This window comes from Dendrobates tinctorius, unplaced genomic scaffold, assembly GCF_039654945.1.
Source record: "Dendrobates tinctorius isolate UK_male_01 unplaced genomic scaffold, ASM3965494v1 ptg000011l, whole genome shotgun sequence".
NCBI classification, from domain to species: domain Eukaryota; kingdom Metazoa; phylum Chordata; class Amphibia; order Anura; family Dendrobatidae; genus Dendrobates; species Dendrobates tinctorius.
The window spans coordinates 70,617,551-70,636,150 of NW_027361679.1; positions in this window are offsets into that span (position 1 = coordinate 70,617,551).

Consider the following 18,600-nt stretch of genomic DNA (forward strand, 5'->3'; position numbering starts at 1 on the left):
TCGCCAATTTATTCCACACTTTTCTACTCAAGTGGCACCCATCTCGGCTCTAACTCAAAAAGGCATTAATCCCAAGGATTGAACTCCCGAAGCGGAAGAAGCCATTGCTTCAATGAAGGAAGCCTTCTCTTCCGCGCCCATTCTCCATCGACCGGACTCTGACAAACAATTTTTTCTTGAGGTAGACGCTTCCTCCACAGGCGCAGGAGCGGAGCTCTCTCAAAAGTCCTATACCAGTCGTATGGTCTCTTGTATTTTTTTCTCAAAGGTTTTTTCCATTTCAGAGAGGAACTATTTTATTGGAGATCAGGATCTGTTGGCAATCAAGATGGCTATGCAAGAATGATGACTCCTCCTCAAGGGAGCAGTTTATCAAGTTGTCATATTCAGCAATCAAAAAAACCTGGCTTACCTCCAGTCAGCACAGAGATTGTATCACCACCAGGCCAGGTGGGCTTTGTTTTGTGCTTGATTTAATTTTTTTCTTCATTTTCGTCCAGCTGACAAGAATGTCAAGGCCAATGCACTTTCCAGAGCTTTCCTGCCTCCCGATTCAGAGGAAGAACCACAACATATCATTGAGCCATCCGGGTTAGAGCCAGTAGTCTCTGCCAATCTCTCTCGGCTTCCCCCAGGCAAAACTCTTGTGCCCTCTTTGGACAAAAATCGTGTTCTTCAGTGGGGTCACTCCTCCAAGTTGGGCGGGCATGCTGGTCAGAAAAAGATTTTGCAACTTATCTCCCATTACAAATAGTGGTCTACCATGGGCAAAGATATCCTGAAGTATGTCGCAGCCTGTCCTTCGTGTGCCTGTAACAAAACTGCAAGATCATCCCATCTCTTCTGGCTGCTCTGCTGTCTGGGTTGTGGTAGATCGCTTTTCGAAGATTGCTCACTTCGTTCCTCGGTCTGGTCTTCCGTCTGCTCCTGAGCTTGCTGAATATTTCATATAGCATATCTTCCGTCTCCATGGGTTTCCTCTCCACATTGTGTCAGACAGGGGAGTTCAGTTCAGGAGAGCGGTCTGTAAACTAATGAAGGTAGAACTGGATTTTTCGTCTGCTTACTATCCTCAATCTAATGGGCAAGTGGAGAGTACCAGTCAAGTCTTGTCCGGCTTTCTGCGTTACTTCGTCAATGCGCATCATGATGACTGGGTCAAGTTACTGCCCTGGGCCGAGTTTTCGTATAACAATCAAGTAAGTAAATCCTCTGGAAGGTCTCCTTTCCATATTGTGTTTGGACTGCAACCCGGAATCCCTCTTCCCATCTCTGGGCCCTCAGGCGTCCCGGCAGCTGACACCTTTGCAGAGGAATTCTTTAAAGTATGGAGTGATACCAGGTCCGCCCTGGAAAAAGCCTCACAACGTATGAAGAGACAGGCGGACAAAAGACGCCTGGATGCTCCAATCTTTCGGCCTGGAGATAAGGTGTGGCTCTCCTCCAAGTACATCCGTTTGAAGATGCCCTCCTACAAATTGGGCCCCTGTTTCATCGGTCCCTTTGAAGTCTTGAAACAAATTAAAGCAGTCTCGTATAAATTGAAATTGCCTGCTTCATTATGTGTGCCTAATTCTTTCCATGTTTCCCTCCTCAAACCTCTAGTTTTGAGCTCCTTCTTCAAGGATCCGGGTAGAACTCCTGATCCCGTCAGTGAGGAGGATGTCTTTGAGGTAAAAGATATCTTGGCAACAAAGAGAGTAAGGGGTAATACCTACTTCATGGTGGATTGGAAGGGCTTCGGTCCTGAGGAGAAGTCTTGGGAGTCCAAAGAAAACATCCAGGCTCCTGTTCTATTGGAGAGATTTAACACAGGCTTGAAAAAGAGTGGGCGTAAGGAAGGGGATACTGTAATACCTGTGCCTGCATGGGGTCCCCGCCGGGCTCCCCGTCCCCTCGCTGTGGCGCCCGTAACTCCTCAGGGCCCCCATCGGGGAACCCCGCTCTCAGACTACTCCCTGCCGCCCTGCTGCTCCTGCTACCTGGCGTGCGACCAGCACATCCCCGGGTATGAGGCTTAAGTCACACGTTCGCGCGCTTCCGGTCTCTTAAAGAGACAGGGTGTATTTTTCAAAAATGTTATTAACCAATGGTATTCGTGTGTGTTATTTCTAGCCCCTCTGCCATAGAGAGGGTGCCAGAGCAACAAGTGTTTACTGTTGCTAGTTCCGGTTTTGTGTTCTGACGTGCCTGTGACCAGTTGTGTCTCTTCCGTGTGCAGCCAGTATCCTGCTAATACTGTTTGTCTTCCTAGTCTACCAGCAGCGTACTATTCCACACCCAAGACGATACCAATGCTGCCTGTGCAAGTAACTGTAACAACCTGCTGGTATCACTGCATGGCCTCCCATCTCCCACACACCAACTTACTCACTGCTTCAGGTCATGCTGTGATTTCTCTCTGCCACCAGCTCCTTGCCTTGTCTCCTGTCTGCTATGTTCATGTTTCCTGACTGTCTGTATAGGTGGGCAGCGCCTGAACTCTCTGCTTCTTATGGAGTCAGGGTGCACCTGGCTAATGTGTCCCTGATAGAGTTGAGCGATACCGTCCGATACTTCAAAGTATCGTATCGGATGGTATCGGCCGATCTTTAAAAAAAGTATCGGTATCGCCGATTCCGATACCGGAAGTCCCATTCAAGTCTATGGGACTTCCGGTATCGGAATAAGAAAAACCCTTTCCTGCCCTTGTACAGCCTCTCTGGGGTCTGTACGGGCCTTTCGGGGGGCTGTGCCGGCCTGCCAGGGGGTCTGTGCAGGCTCCGGTGGTCTGTGCCGGCCTGCCGGGGGGCTGTGCCGGCCTGCCGGTGGTCTGTGCAGGCTCCGGTGGGCTGTGCCGGCCTGCCGGGGGGCTGTGCCGGCCTGCCGGGGGGCTGTGCAGGCTCCGGGGGGCTGTGCCGGCCTGCCGGGGGGCTGTGCCGGCCTGCCGGTGGTCTGTGCAGGCTCCGGGGGGCTGTGCCGGCATCGTCCGATGGGACTACAAGTCCCATCGGGCGATGCCTGCTACCATGACAGTGATTGACACATTAGCCAATGATGGGACAGTAGTAGTCCCATCATCCGGCTAATGTGTTAAATGTAAAAAAAAAAAAAAAAAAAAAAAAAAATTACATGCTACATACATACAACATGCATGCTACATACATGCTACATTCATACTACATACTACATACATGCTACATTCATACTACATGCAACATACATACTACATATATACTACATACATACTACATACATGCTACATTCATACTACATAAATACTACATGCAACATACATACTACATATATACTACATGCATGCTGCATGCTACATACATACTACATGCTACATACATACCACATACATACTACATACATACTACATGCATGCTACATGCATGCTACATGCTACATACATAACACATATATACTACATGCATGCTACATACATACTACATGCTACATACATACCACATACATACTACATGCATGCTACATACATACTACATGCATGCTACATACATACTACATGCTACATACTACATATATACTACATGCATGCTACATACATACTACATGATACATACTACATATATACTACATGCATGCTACATACATACTACATGCTACATACATACTACATATATACTACATGCATGCTACATACATACTACATGCATGCTACATACATACTACATACATACTACATGCATGCTACATACATACTACATGCATGCTACATACATACTACATACTACATATATACTACATTCATGCTACATACATACTACATGCTACATACTACATATATACTACATGCATGCTACATACATACTACATGATACATACTACATATATACTACATGCATGCTACATACATACTACATATATACTACATGCATGCTACATACATACTACATGCATGCTACATACATACTACATGCATGCTACATACATACTACATACATACTACATGCATGCTACATACATGCTACATGCATGCTACATACATACTACATACTACATATATACTACATTCATGCTACATACATACTACATGATACATACTACATATATACTACATGCATGCTACATACATACTACATGCTACATACATACTACATACATACTACATGCATGCTACATACATACTACATGCATGCTACATACATACTGCATGCTACATACATACTACATGCTACATACATACCACATATATACTACATACATACTACATACAATACATTCATACAATACATACATAGACATACAGTACATATAACATAGAGTAACATACTTACCAATACTTGTCACATTGTTCCCCGAAGCCATTGTCTTTTCCGGAATAAATATTAACATAACAAACCACAAAAATACTCACCCACGATCCGAAGCAGTCCACGAGTGTGTCCCACGACGTTCTTGGGTAGAGAACTGCAGCATCAGCTGTTGCTGCCGTTCTCTACGGGCTGCAGGAATCCAATGACGGAAGGTAGGTATCCTTCCGCACTGTATTCCTCCGCCACTTAAAAAAAAAAAAGTCCCTAGTCTCACTTTATGCCATTGCTGTGTGGGAATTTCCCACGCAGCAATGGCATAAAGTGAGACTAGGGACTTTTTTTTTTTTTTAAGTGGCGGAGGAATACAGTGCGGAAGGATACCTACCTTCCGTCATTGGATTCCTGCAGCCCGTAGAGAACGGCAGCATCATCTGATGCTGCAGTTCTCTACCCATGATCGTCGTGGGACACACTCGTGGACTGCTTCGGATCGTGGGTGAGTATTTTTGTGGTTTGTTATGTTAATATTTATTCCGGAAAAGACAATGGCTTCGGGGAACAATGTGACAAGTATTGGTAAGTATGTTACTCTATGTTATATGTACTGTATGTCTATGTATGTATTGTATGAATGTATTGTATGTATGTAGTATATATGTGGTATGTATGTAGCATGTAGTATGTATGTAGTATGCATGTAGCATGCAGTATGTATGTAGCATGCATGTAGTATATATGTAGTATGTATGTAGCATGCATGTAGTATATATGTAGTATGTATGTAGCATGTATGTAGTATGTATGTGGTATGTATGTAGCATGTAGTATGTATGTAGCATGTAGTATGTATGTAGTATGTATGTAGTATGTATGTAGTATGTATGTAGTATGTATGTGGTATGTATGTAGTATGTATGTAGCATGCATGTAGTATGTATGTAGCATGCATGTAGTATGTAGCATGTATGTAGTATGTATGTGGTATGTATGTAGCATGTAGTATGTAGCATGCATGTAGTATATATGTAGTATGTATGTAGTATGTATGTGGTATGTATGTAGCATGTAGCATGTATGTAGTATGTATGTAGCATGCATGTAGTATGTATGTAGCATGTAGTATGTAGCATGCATGTAGTATGTATGTAGCATGTAGTATGTATGTAGCATGTATGTAGTATGTATGTAGCATGTAGTATGTAGCATGCATGTAGTATATATGTAGTATGTATGTAGCATGTAGTATGTATGTAGCATGTATGTAGTATGTATGTAGCATGTATGTAGTATGTATGTAGCATGTAGTATGTATGTAGCATGCATGTAGTATGTATGTAGTATTTTTTTTTTTTTTTTTTAACATTTAACACATTAGCCGGATGATGGGACTACTACTGTCCCATCATTGGCTAATGTGTCAATCACTGTCATGGTAGCAGGCATCGCCCGATGGGACTTATAGTCCCATCGGACGATGCTTGCACAGACCCCCGGACATCAGCACAGCCCCCCGGCAGGCCGACACAGCCCCCCGGCAGGCCGGTACAGACCCCCACAGGGTGCACAGCCCCCCGGCAGGCCGGCACAGCCCCCCGGCAGGCCGGTACAGACCCCCACAGGGTGCACAGACCACCGGCAGGCCGGCACAGCCCCCCGGCAGGCCGGTACAGACCCCCACAGGGTGCACAGACCACCGGCAGGCCGGCACAGCCCCCCGGCAGGCCGGTACAGACCCCGGGCAGTCCACACAGCCCCCCGGCAGGCCGGCACAGCCCCCCGGCAGGCCGGCAGAGACCCCCGGAAGGCCCGAAATGACGGCGCATCATGATGCGCACACACCGCGCATCATGATGACGTAAGTCTGTCAATCAACTTTGAACTTCCGATTCCGATGCCGAATTCCGATATTGAAAAAATATCGGAAGTCGGTATCGGAATTCCGATACAGCAAGTATCGGCCGATACCCGATACTTGCGGTATCGGAATGCTCAACACTAGTCCCTGACCAACTACCTCGAGCCCTCTACTATTTAGGGCTGCCCCACCCACTGAAACATTGCCTGTGCAATGTCTAAACTCAGTTAGTGGTTTTGCTGCTGATTAATCCAAGCTCTGTCCTGTGTTTCTCCATCTCCGGTGGCTACACTCCTGGCTTTGTCTTGTGACAGTCTGCCTGCCCTCCTGAAGGCAGAATATCATGGTCTCTGTGCTATAGCTCCTGCCCTTGTCTTGCCTAGTACCTTCGTTCGCCCTACAGGAGGCAGAATATCCTGGTCCTTGAGTCTTTGTCCCTGTGCCTTGTCTGAACTCTGTCCTACCACTGCCTCCTTGTCTTTGGCTTCTTTCCCTGCTGTGTCTTTCCTTGTATCCTCCCTGTCCATGCTCTGTACCCTTGCAGCTCTGCCTGCTCTGCACCCTTGCAGCTCTGCCTGCTCTGCACCAGTGCAGCTCTGCCTGCTCCACTCTCTTGCAACTCTGTCTGCTCTGTAGGCTCTGCCTGTTCTCAGTACTCTTGCGGATCCTGCTTGGTTCTATGGCTGCAGGACCTCTTGCCTACTCCGCACTCCTGCGGCTCTGCCTACTCCGCACTCCTGCGGCTCCACCTACTTTGCACTCCTGCGGCTCCGCCTACTCCGCACTCCTGGCTGTATCCATACCTGCACCTCCTGGGTGAACAGGTCCAAAACCTGTTCCTTCATATTCCGCTCTTTTGTGAATTCTCTTGCTCGGACTTTCTGAGCTGGAGCTCCCTCTGCGCCCTCTGGTTGTTACTGGGAGTAGAGGAGCTGGCCAGGTTTATGGAAGTTTTCCACCTGACAACGATAATTGGGAATCTGGGATTACTGGCTGGGATATTTTAATGTGATAGACAGGCCTCTATTCCTTATATTTAAAGACTCTATAGAAACAGGGTCTGTTCCTTTTGATTGGCGGCAAGCAAATGTGGTACCAACATTCAAAAAGGGGTGTAAAAGGGAACCTGGAAACTATAGGCCGGTAAGCTTAACATCTGTTGTGGGTAAAATTTTTGAAGGGTTTCTAAGGGATACCATTATGGAATATCTCAATGTTAATAAATGTTTAACTCCATATCAACATGGATTTATGAAGGATCGCTCCTGTCAAACTAACCTGATCAGCTTCTATTAGGATGTAAGCCCTCAAATGGACCAAGGAGAATCATTGGATGTCATTTATCTCGACATCTCTAAAGCATTTGACACTGTCCCACATAAAAGATTGGTAAGTAAGATGAGAAAGCGTGGGCTAGGGGAAAATGTGTTTAGATGGGTACAGTTGTGGCCAAAAGTATTGACACCCCTGCAAATCTGTCAGATAATACTCAGTTTCTTCCTGAAAATGATTGCAAACACAAATTCTTTGGTATTATCTTCATTTAATTTGTCTTAAATGAAAAAACACAAAAGAGAATGAAGCAAAAAAAGCAAAACATTGATCATTTCACACAAAACTCCAAGAATGGGCCAGACAAAAGTATTGGCACCCTCAGCCTAATACTTGGCTGCACAACCTTTAGCCAAAATAACTGCGACCAACCACTTCCGGTAACCATCAATGAGTTTCTTACAATGCTCTGCTGGAATTTTAGACCATTCTTCTTTGGCAAACTGCTCCAGTTCCCTGATATTTGAAGGGTGCCTTCTCCAAACTGTCATTTTTAGATCTCTCCACAGGTGTTCTATGGGATTCAGGTCTGGACTCATTGCTGGCCACCTTAGAAGTCTCCAGTGCTTTCTCTCAAACCATTTTCTAGTGCTTTTTGAAGTGTGTTTTGGGTCATTGTCCTGCTGGAAGACCCATGACCTCTGAGGGAGACCCAGCTTTCTCACACTGGGCCCTACATTATGCTGCAAAATTTGTTGGTAGTCTTCAGACTTCATAATGCCATGCACACGGTCAAGCAGTCCAGTGCCAGGGGCAGCAAAGCAACCCCAAAACATCAGGGCACCTCCGCCATGTTTGACTGTAGGGACCGTGTTCTTTTCTTTGAATGCCTCTTTTTTTCTCCTGTAAACTCTATGTTGATGCCTTTGCTCAAAAAGCTCTACTTTTGTCTCATCTGACCAGAGAACATTCTTCCAAAACGTCTTAGGCTTTTTCAGGTAAGTTTTGGCAAACTCCAGCCTGGCTTTTTTATGTCTCGGGGTAAGAAGTGGGGTCTTCCTGGGTCTCCTACCATGCAGTCCCTTTTCATTCAGACGCCAACGGATAGTATGGGTTGACACTGTTGTATGCTCGGACTGCAGGGAAGCTTGAACTTGTTTGGATGTTAGTCGAGGTGTTTGCAGATGATACAAAACTAGGTAAGGTAGTTAACACAAAGGAGGACAGTTTGCAACTACAGACAGATTTGAGTAAATTGGAGAATTGGGCTGAAAAATGGCAAATGAGGTTTAACACAGATAAGCGTAAGGTTATGCACATGGGAAGGAGAAACAGATGCTACAATTACTTACTAAATGGGAAACTGCTGGGGAAATCAGACATGGAAAAAGACTTAGGCATCTTAGTCAATAAGAAGCTAAATTGGAGTGCCCAGTGTCAGGCAGCTGTCACCAAAGCAAATAGGGTCATGGGATGCATTAGAAGAGGTCTGGGGACACCAGATGAAAACATAATTCTCCCACTGTACAAATCACTCGTCAGACCACACTTGGAGTATTGTGTGCAATTTTGGACACCGGTGCTCAAGAAAGACATTACTGAACTTGAAAGGGTTCAAAGGCGGGCTACTAAAATGATAAATGGAGTTGGTTCACTACAATACCCAGAAAGGTTATAAAAATTAGGTCTATTTACGCTAGAAAAGAGAAGACTTAGGGGAGAACTAATATATATGTACAAGTATATCAGAGGACAATACAGACATCTCTCCAATGAACTGTTTATACGAAGGACTGTGACAAGAACAAGGGGGCATTCTCTTCGTTTGGAGGAAAGACAGTTTCTGCACCAGCAAAGAAGAGGGTTCTTCACGGTAAGAGCAATGAGACTCTAGAATTAAAAACCAGCAAATAATTCCAGCGGATGCTTCCTACTTGGCCATAAAATCCATTTTATTTTTATCTTTTAAAATAGTTCCATGTGGCAGAAACCCAAATATATACAGGGGGTCAGAAGAAAAAAGGGCACACTGCTGCTTTATGCGTGCAGACTACGCGTTTCGACCTTACTAGGTCTTCTTCTAGACCTAGAAACGCGTAGTCTGCACGCATAAAGCAGCAGTGTGCCCTTTTTTCTTCTGACCCCCTGTATATATTTGGGTTTCTGCCACATGGAACTATTTTAAAAGATAAAAATAAAATGGATTTTATGGCCAAGTAGGAAGCATCCGCTGGAATTATTTGCTGTTTTTTGTTTCTATTGCAACATGGGTGTGCCTCTCCCATTACAACTCCGTGCGGCTTCCTGGCAGTGAGCAGAACCACTAAGGACGTCTAACTGGGTGAGCTGGCTATAATTTTTCTTGTTTGAGACTCTAGAATTCTCTTCCTGAGGAAGTGGTGATGGCCAACTCACTGAATGAAATTAACGCAGTCTCGTATAAACTGAAATTGCCTGCTTCATTATGTGTGCCTAACTCTCCATGTTACCCTCCTCTAACCTGTAGTTTTGAGCTCCTTCTTTAAGGACCCGGGTACTACTCCTGATCCCGTCAGTGAGGAGTGTTATGAATGAGTCACCATAGGAGGCAAAAACAGAAATACTAGCTAAGTCCAGAAAACAAGAGAAGTTGGCAGCTATCGAATTGCAGACCCCTGAACCTATCAACAACAACTAGCAGTAGCCGTGGGGGGTTCCTACGGTGCCCTAGACCCCTCGTCACACCCGGAGAACTACATAGCCTAAAGACTGAAAGGGAAATCTAAACTGCCCCAGAGCAGACCCCAAAGCAATAGGCAGCCCCCAACATATAATGACGGTGAAGCAAGATGAAAAAACACTTACACAGATAGAAAGATAGGCTGAGCAAATGATGGGGTCCAAGCTAACTAGATAGGACAGGATAGAAAAGCTGCTGTCTGCAATCCGCCAAAACCCCTATCAAAACAAGGGCCAACAGGCTGATAGGGAAAAAAGCCCTGAAGACGCTAGGCTTCAAAAAGACTATATCAGCACTCAGGTATTTTCTGAAGACAGAGCAAAAAAGAATTCAGCTCACCCCAGCAGGGAATGGCAGAAATCCAGAAAAAACAAGGCAAAGCAAAACAGAACACAAATGCAAAAAGCAGAGCAGAAAAACTTAGCTTTTGAGGAGCAGGAATCAGACTGGACTCCTAGAATCCTTCAGAGAGATCACCAGCAAGGAAGAAGGGTGTCGGCTGTCTTATATCCTGTCAGCAATTCCTGTCACCCAGTCATCATCATCATCATCATACCCAGGTGCTTTGTAATCAGCCTCACTACCTTCCTTCACCAGAAGAGGGAGTTCATCAGACCTCAATGGTGAAGGGGAAAATGAACTCACAACAGTACCTCCCCCTTGAGGAGGGGTCACCGAACCCTCATCCACGCCACCAGGGCGATCAGGGTGAGCCCGATGAAAGGCACGCACCAATCTTTTGGCATGAATATCAGAGGCAGAGACCCAGGAATTATCCTCCTGACCATAACCCTTCCACTTAACCAAATACTGGAGTCTCCGTCTAGCCAGACGGGAATCCAGTATCTTCTCTACCTCATATTCCATGTTACCTTCAACCAATACAGGGTCCAGAGGTGCCACCCCAGGAACTACTGGTTCAACAAACCTCTTCAACAAGGACTTATGAAACACATTATGGATTTTAAATGTGACAGGAAGAGCCAAACGAAAAGAGATCGGATTAATAATCTCCAAAATCTTGTAAGGTCCAATAAATCTAGGCTTAAACTTAGGAGAAGCCACCTTCATAGCGATATTTTTTGATGATAACCAAACCATATCACCAATCTTAAACTGGGGACCAATGGTCCTATGTCGGTTGGAAAACCGCTGGGCCTTTTCCTGGGAGAGAGATAACTTATCCACCACTTGGTCCCAGATCTGGTGCATTCTCTCCACCACAGTGTCAACACCTGGGCAGGCAGAAGGCTCCACCTGCCCTGAAGAAAATCGAGGATGAAACCCAAAGTTACAAAAAAAGGTGACATCAAAGTGGCAGAACTAGCTCTATTATTTAAAGCAAATTCGGCCAAGGGCAAAAATGAAACCCAATCATCCTGATCAGCGGAAATAAAACATCTCAAATACGACCCCAAGGTCTGGGTTGTTCTCTCCGTCTGCCCATTGGTCTGAGGGTGAAAAGCAGAGGAGAAGGACAACTGAATTCCCAGCTTGGAACAGAAAGTCCTCCAAAATCTAGACACAAACTGAACTCCTCTGTCAGATACAATGTTCTCAGGAATCCCGTGCAAGTGAACCACCTGTTGCAAAAACAGGGGCACCAACTCAGAGGAAGATGGCAACTTAGGGAGTGGTACAAGATGAACCATCTTAGAGAACCTATCACAAATCACCCAAATAACAGTCATTCTCTGAGAGACAGGCATATCAGAGATGAAATCCATTGAAATATGGGTCCATGACCTCCTGGGGACCGGCAAAGGCATCAACAACCCACTAGAGCGAGAACAAGGTTTAGACTGGGAGCAAGTCCCACAGGACTGCACAAAATTCCTGACATCACGAGACAAGGCGGGCCACCAAAAAGACCGACTCACCAGATCTATAGTACCAAAAATACCTGGATGACCAGCCAATGCAGAGCAATGAACTTCAGACATCACTCTCTTCTTCCACTGGTCAGGAACATACAACTTTCCCCTGGGACAACGCTCAGGTTTGTCCTCCTGGAACTCTTCCAGAGCACGTCTCAAATCGGGCGAGATGGCAGAAAGAACTACCCCTTCGCCTAAGATGGTAGCAGGCTTGGTCACCACAGTAGAATCAGCAAAGAAGCTCCTAGAGAGAGCGTCAGCCTTGACATTCTTAGTGCCAGGAAGAAAAGAGACCACAAAATCAAAACGTGTAAAAAACAAGGCCAACCAAGCCTGTCTAGGGTTCAAGCGTTTGGCCGACTCCAGGTAAATCAAATTCTTGTGGTCAGTGAGGACCACGACTTGATGTTTAGCTCCCTCCAACCAATATCTCCACTCCTCAAATGCCCATTTCATGGCTAACAGTTCCCGATTCCCCACATCATAGTTACGTTCAGATGGAGAGAATTTTCAGGAAAAGAAAGCACAGGGATTCATTTTAGATGTTACAGGATCCTTTTGGGACAAAACAGCTCCTGCACCAATCTCAGAAGCGTCCACCTCTACCTGGAACGGGAGTGAGACATCAGGTTGCCGCAAAACCGGGGCAGAAGTGAATCTTCGCTTCAGCTCCTGAAAGGAAGAAACAGCCTCTGGAGACCAATTCAACACATCAGCACCCTTCTTAGTCAGATCAGTCAATGGCTTGGCAATACTAGAAAATTTTGCTATAAATTTCCGATAAAAATTAGCAAAACCCAAAAACTTCTGGAGGGCCTTCAAAGAAGTGGGCTGAACCCAATCATAAATGGCCTGTACCTTGGCCGGGTCCATTTCAATAGTTGACGGAGACAAAAAAAATCCCAAAAATGAAATCCTCTGTACCCCAAAAAGGCATTTCGATCCCTTGACATACAGGGAATTCTCCCTCAAGATCCGGAACACAGTCCGAACATGTTCCACATGAGAATCCCAATCCTTGGAGAAGATCAAAATATCATCCAGATAGATAATCAAAAATTTATCCACAAAGTCTCAGAAAATGTCATTCATGAAGCACTGGAAGACAGAAGGGGCATTAGTGAGCCCAAAAGGCATCACCAGGTACTCAAAATGTCCCTCTGGAGTATTAAATGCCGTCTTCCATTCATCCCCATGATTAATGCGGAAAAGATTATACGCCCCCCTGAGGTCAAGCTTGGTAAACCAGCAAGCACCTTTAACTCTGAAGAATAGATCCGAAATCAGGGGTAACGGATACTGATATTTAATAGTAATTTTGTTGAGGGCACGATAATCAATACAAGGCCTTAATGAACCATCCTTTTAGGCCACGAAAAAAAAAACAGCACCTAAGGGTGAAGAGGATGGTCTAATATGACCCTTCTCCAACGCCTCCTTAATATAGGATCGCATAGCCTCGTGCTCGGGTACAGATAAATTGAAGAGCCGACCCTTGGGAAATTTACACCCCGGGCTCAGTTCAATTGCACTATCATAACTCCTATGAGGCGGCAAAGACGCAGACTCATTCTCACTAAATACATCATAAAAGTCCGCCAAATAGTCAGGAACATCATGCGACTGAGGAGAGGTGGAAAAAACCGGAGCCTCACCAAGGGCACACCGACAACCCCAACTCACCACAGACACAGATTTCCAATCCAAAACTGGATTATGAATGTGCAACCAGGGAAACCCCAGAACAATAGTATCATGCAAATTATGCAACACCAAAAATCTGCAATTGTCTTGATGGTCTGGGGCGACCCGCATTACCACCTGGGTTCAAAACTGAGGTTTATTTTTCGCCAAAGGAGTGGCATCAATCCCTCTCAAAGGGATAGGCGTCCGCAGAGATGTCATCGGAAATACACAATGTTTAGCAAAATCCAAGTCCATTAGGTTCAGGGCTGCTCCCGAATCCACAAAAGCCTTGGCGGAAAATGTGGACAGGGAGCAGATCAGAGTAATTGCCAGAAGAAACTTAGGTTGAACACCACCCACAGAAAACGTGTGTGCAAAACGATTCTCTGGTTTAGGACAGACAGAAATAATATGCGAGGCATCTCCACAAAAAAAAAACACAGCTTATTGCGCCTTCTGAACTCCTGACGTTGCTCCCTGGACAAAACTCTATCACATTGCATAGGTTCAGACACTTGTTCAACAGGTGGCCACACCTTTCGTGCAGTCCTGCGTTCACATAAACGCCGATCAACCTGAATGGCTAATGACATAGAATCGTCAAGACCAGAGGGAACAGGAAATCCCACCATAGTATCTTTTATGGCTTCTGACAAACCCTTCCGAAAGAGAGCTGCCAAGGCATTATCATTCCAGGTAGTAAGGATCGCCCACTTTCGGAATTTTTGACAGTACAATTCTGCAGAATCTCGACTCTGGCTCAATGCCAACAGGGTCTTTTCAGCCTGATCAATAGCATTAGGTTCGTCATACAACAACCCCAAAGCTTGAAAAAAGGCGTTCACATTAGTCAGAATAGGATCATCTGGTTTCAAAGAAAACGCCCCATCCTGGGGATCGCCACGCAGCAAAGAGATGACAATTTTAACCTGCTGCACGGAGCTCCCTGACGAGTTAGGCTTCAAGGCAAAAAATAATTTACAATCATTTTTGAAATTCAAAAATTTAGACCGATCCCCAAAATCACATCAGGAGTAGGGATCTTTGGTTCACCAGCATTTCCCCGCACTTCCGCAGCGAGCTGCTCCACACGATCAGACAATTGCTTTATCTCCTTTGAGAGAAAATGAGAGAAAAAAAAATTCCCCCTACGGCCTCAGAGATATAGAGGAAAAAGTAAACACACCTTTTTTTTTTTTTTTTTTTACAATTCTTTCCTGCTATTGAGTACCCTAGGATCTGTGGTATGGCTGGTGATTCTGTTATGAATGAGTCACCGTAGGAGGCAAAAACAGAAATACTAGCTAAGTCCAGAAAACAAGAGAAGTTGGCAGCTATCGGATTGCAGACCCCTGAACCTATCAACAACAACTAGCAGTAGCCGTGGAGGGTTCCTATGGTGCCCTAGACTAGGGATGGGCGAGTCTACTCGCTAGGACTCGTTACTCGGCGAATAGTAAGGGACTCGCTGGACTCGTTACTCGGCGAGTCTCCCAGTGATTACTCGCACAGTAACGAGTCCAATGCAAGTCAATGGCAATCCTAGTTTTGTCAGAGTTTTTTTTTCTCACTCGCTAGACTCGCTATATCACATCGCTGTCAACAGCGAGTCTGAGCGAGTCTACGATTCCGAGTCCTGTATACTGGATTCGGGACTCGCTTTTACAGAATCTGTTATGTTCCTACAAGTTTCCAAGACAGCCTATGTCAACACACAGCGATTGTGAGCGAGTCTGAGCGAGTCTACGAATCCCGAGTCCTGTATACTGGATTCGGGACTCGCTTATACAGAATCTGTTATGTTCCTACAAGTTTCCAAGACAGCCTATGTCAACACACAGCGATTGTGAGCGAGTCTGAGCGAGTCTACGAATCCCGAGTCCTGTATACTGGATTCGGGACTCGCTTATACAGAATCTGTTATGTTTCTACAAGTTTCCAAGACAGCCTATGTCAACACACAACGATTGTGAGCGAGTCTGAGCGAGTCTACGAATCCCGAGTCCTGTATACTGGATTCGGGACTCGCAAATATAGAATCTGTTATGTTCCTTTGTAATTTGTAAATCGCACATTACTCGCTAAGACTCGCTTCCCCATTCATTAACATTGGACTCGCTAGACTCGCAAAGATTAGCGAGTCCCGGGCTCGGACTCGCTAGAGTCAAGCGATTCCGAGTAATTTAGGACTCGCCCATCACTACCCTAGACCCCTCGTCACAGCCGGAGAACTACATAGCCCAAAGACAGAAAGGGAAATCTAAACTGCCCCAGAGCAGGCCCCAAAGCAATAGGCAGCCCCCAACATATAATGACGGTGAAGCAAGATGAAAAAACACTTACACAGATAGAAAGATAGGCTGAGCAAATGATGGGGCCCAAGCTAACTAGATAGGACAGGATAGAAAAGCTGCTGTCTGCAATCCGCCAAAACCCCTATCAAAACAAGGGCCAACAGGCTGATAGGGAAAAAAGCAGGAATCAGACTGGACTCCTAGAATCCTTCAGAGAGATCACCAGCATGGAAGAAGGGCGTTGGCTGTCTTATATCCAGACAGCAATTCCTGTCACCCAGTCATCATCATCATACCCAGGTACTTTGTAATCAGCCTCACTACCTTCCTTCACCAGAAGAGGGAGTTCATCAGACCTCAATGGTGAAGGGGAAAATGAATTCACAACAGAGGAGGATGTCTTTGAGGTAAAAGAAATCTAGGCCACAAAGAGAGTAAGGGGTAAGACCTACTTCTTAGTGGATTGGAAGGGCTTCGGTCCTGAGGAGAGGTCTTGGGAGTCCAAAGAAAACATCCCGGCTCCTCTTCTATTGGAGAGATTTTACGCAGGCTTGAAAAACAGGAGGCGTAATAAGGGGGATAATGTAATACCTGTGACTGCACGGGGTCCCCGCCGGGCTCCCCGTCCCCTCACTGTGGCGCCCGTACCTCCTCGGGGCCCCCGTCGGGGATCCCCGCTCTCAGCCTGCTCCCTGCCAACCTGCAGTCCCTGCTACCTGGCGCGCGGCCAGCATATCCCGGGGTATGAGGCTTAAGTCTCATGTGCGCACTCTCCCGGTCTCTTAAAGAGACAGGGTGCATTTATCAAAAATGTTAATAACCAATGGTATTCTTGTGTGTGTTATTTCTAGCCCCTCTGCCATAGCGAGGGCGCCGGTGCAACAAGTGTTTCCTGTTGCTAGTTCCGGTTTTGTGTTCTAATGTGCCTGTGACCAGTTGTGTCTCTTCCGTGTCCAGCCAGTATCCTGCTAATACTGTTTGTCTTCCTAGACTATCAGCGGCTTACTATTCCACACCCAAGACGATACCAGTGCTGCCTGTGCAAGTACCTGTAACAACCCTGCTGGCATCACTGCATGGCTTCACATCTCCTGCACACCAACTTACTCATTGCTCCATGTCATGCTGTGATTTCTCTATGCCGCCAGCTCCTTGCCTTGTCTCCTGTCTGCTATGTTCATGTTTCCTGTCTGTATAGGGGGGCGGCGCCTGAACTCTCTGCTTCTTATGGAGTCAGGATGCACCTTGCTAATGAGTCCCTGTCCAACTACCTAGAGCCCTCTACTATTTAGGGCTGCCCCACCCACTGGAACATTGCCTGTGCAATGTCTAAACTCAGTTAGTATTTTTCTGCTGAGTAAGCCAGGCCGTGTCCTGTGTTTCTCCTTCTCTGGTGGCTACACTCCTAGCTTTGTCTTGTGCCTGTCTGTCTGCCGTCCAGGAGGCAGAATATCCTGGTCTCTGTGCTATAGCTCCTGCCCTTGTCTTGCCTAGTACTGCCGTCCACCCTCCAGGAGGCAGAATATCCTGGTCCTTGAGTCTATGTCCCTGTAACTTGTCTGAACTCTGTCCTACTCCTGCCTCCTTGTCTTTGGCTTCCTTCCCTGCTGTGTCTTTCCTTATGTCCTCCCTGTCCGTGCTCTGCACCCTTGCAGCTCTGCCTTCTCTGCACCCTTGCAGCTCTGCCTGCTCTGCACCCATGCAGCTCTGCCTGCTCCGCTCTCTTGCGACTCTGCCTGCTCTGTAGGCTCTGCCTGATCTCAGTACTCTTGCGGATCCTGCTTGGTTTTACTGCTGCAGAACCTCTTGCCTACTCCGCACTCCTGCGGCTCTGCCTACTTCGCACTCCTGCCTGTATCCATACTTGCACCTCCTATGTGAACAGGTCCAAAACCTGTTCCTTAATGTTTCACTCCTTCCTGCTTGTATCAATACCACCTGTTTCTTCATATACCACTCCTGCCTGCCCTGTGTCTCTCCTGTGCCATCCTGCCCTGTGCCTCAAAGCCGTGCCTGCTTGTCCTGTGTCTCAAGCCGTGCCCACCTGTCCTGTGTCCCAAGCCGTGCCCGCCTGTGTCTCAAGATGTGCCCGCCTGCCCTGTGTCTCAGCTGTGCATGATGTGTCTACTTGCCTGTCTGTCAGTCGCACCTTTCCAAGTGCCCTGTCCTCGAGTGGGATCAGCAGCCACAGCCAGACACCACCCTGGAGTGGCACCTGGCAGCTACCTGCAGCACAAGCTGCACAACTCTTCCAGGGTAGTCTGGTTTGTGGCACAGTGGGGCCACAACCCCCCCAGCTCACGCTAATCAGCCAAGGCGCAAGCGTGACAGTTTGCACAGGCCATGGTCCCCGCTTAGTCCCATGTGCTTCCGTTCTCAGAGCGCCATGAACTTGTTTCCTGCCAGTATGAGCAACTGGAAGAATTTATTCCGCCCTGCGTGGTTCCAATTGTTGAGACTTCGGAACCAATCATTGGCTCCAATGCCATCTACAATCAGCTCCTGGCTTATGAGAAGCTCAACCCTGCAGGTCCGCCAAGGTTCTATGGGAATCCTAAGGAGTGCCAAGGGTTCCTGGTGCAGTGCCTGCGGTACATTGAGTGGAATCCAGCCCGTTTCCCCTCTTATTGGGTGAAAG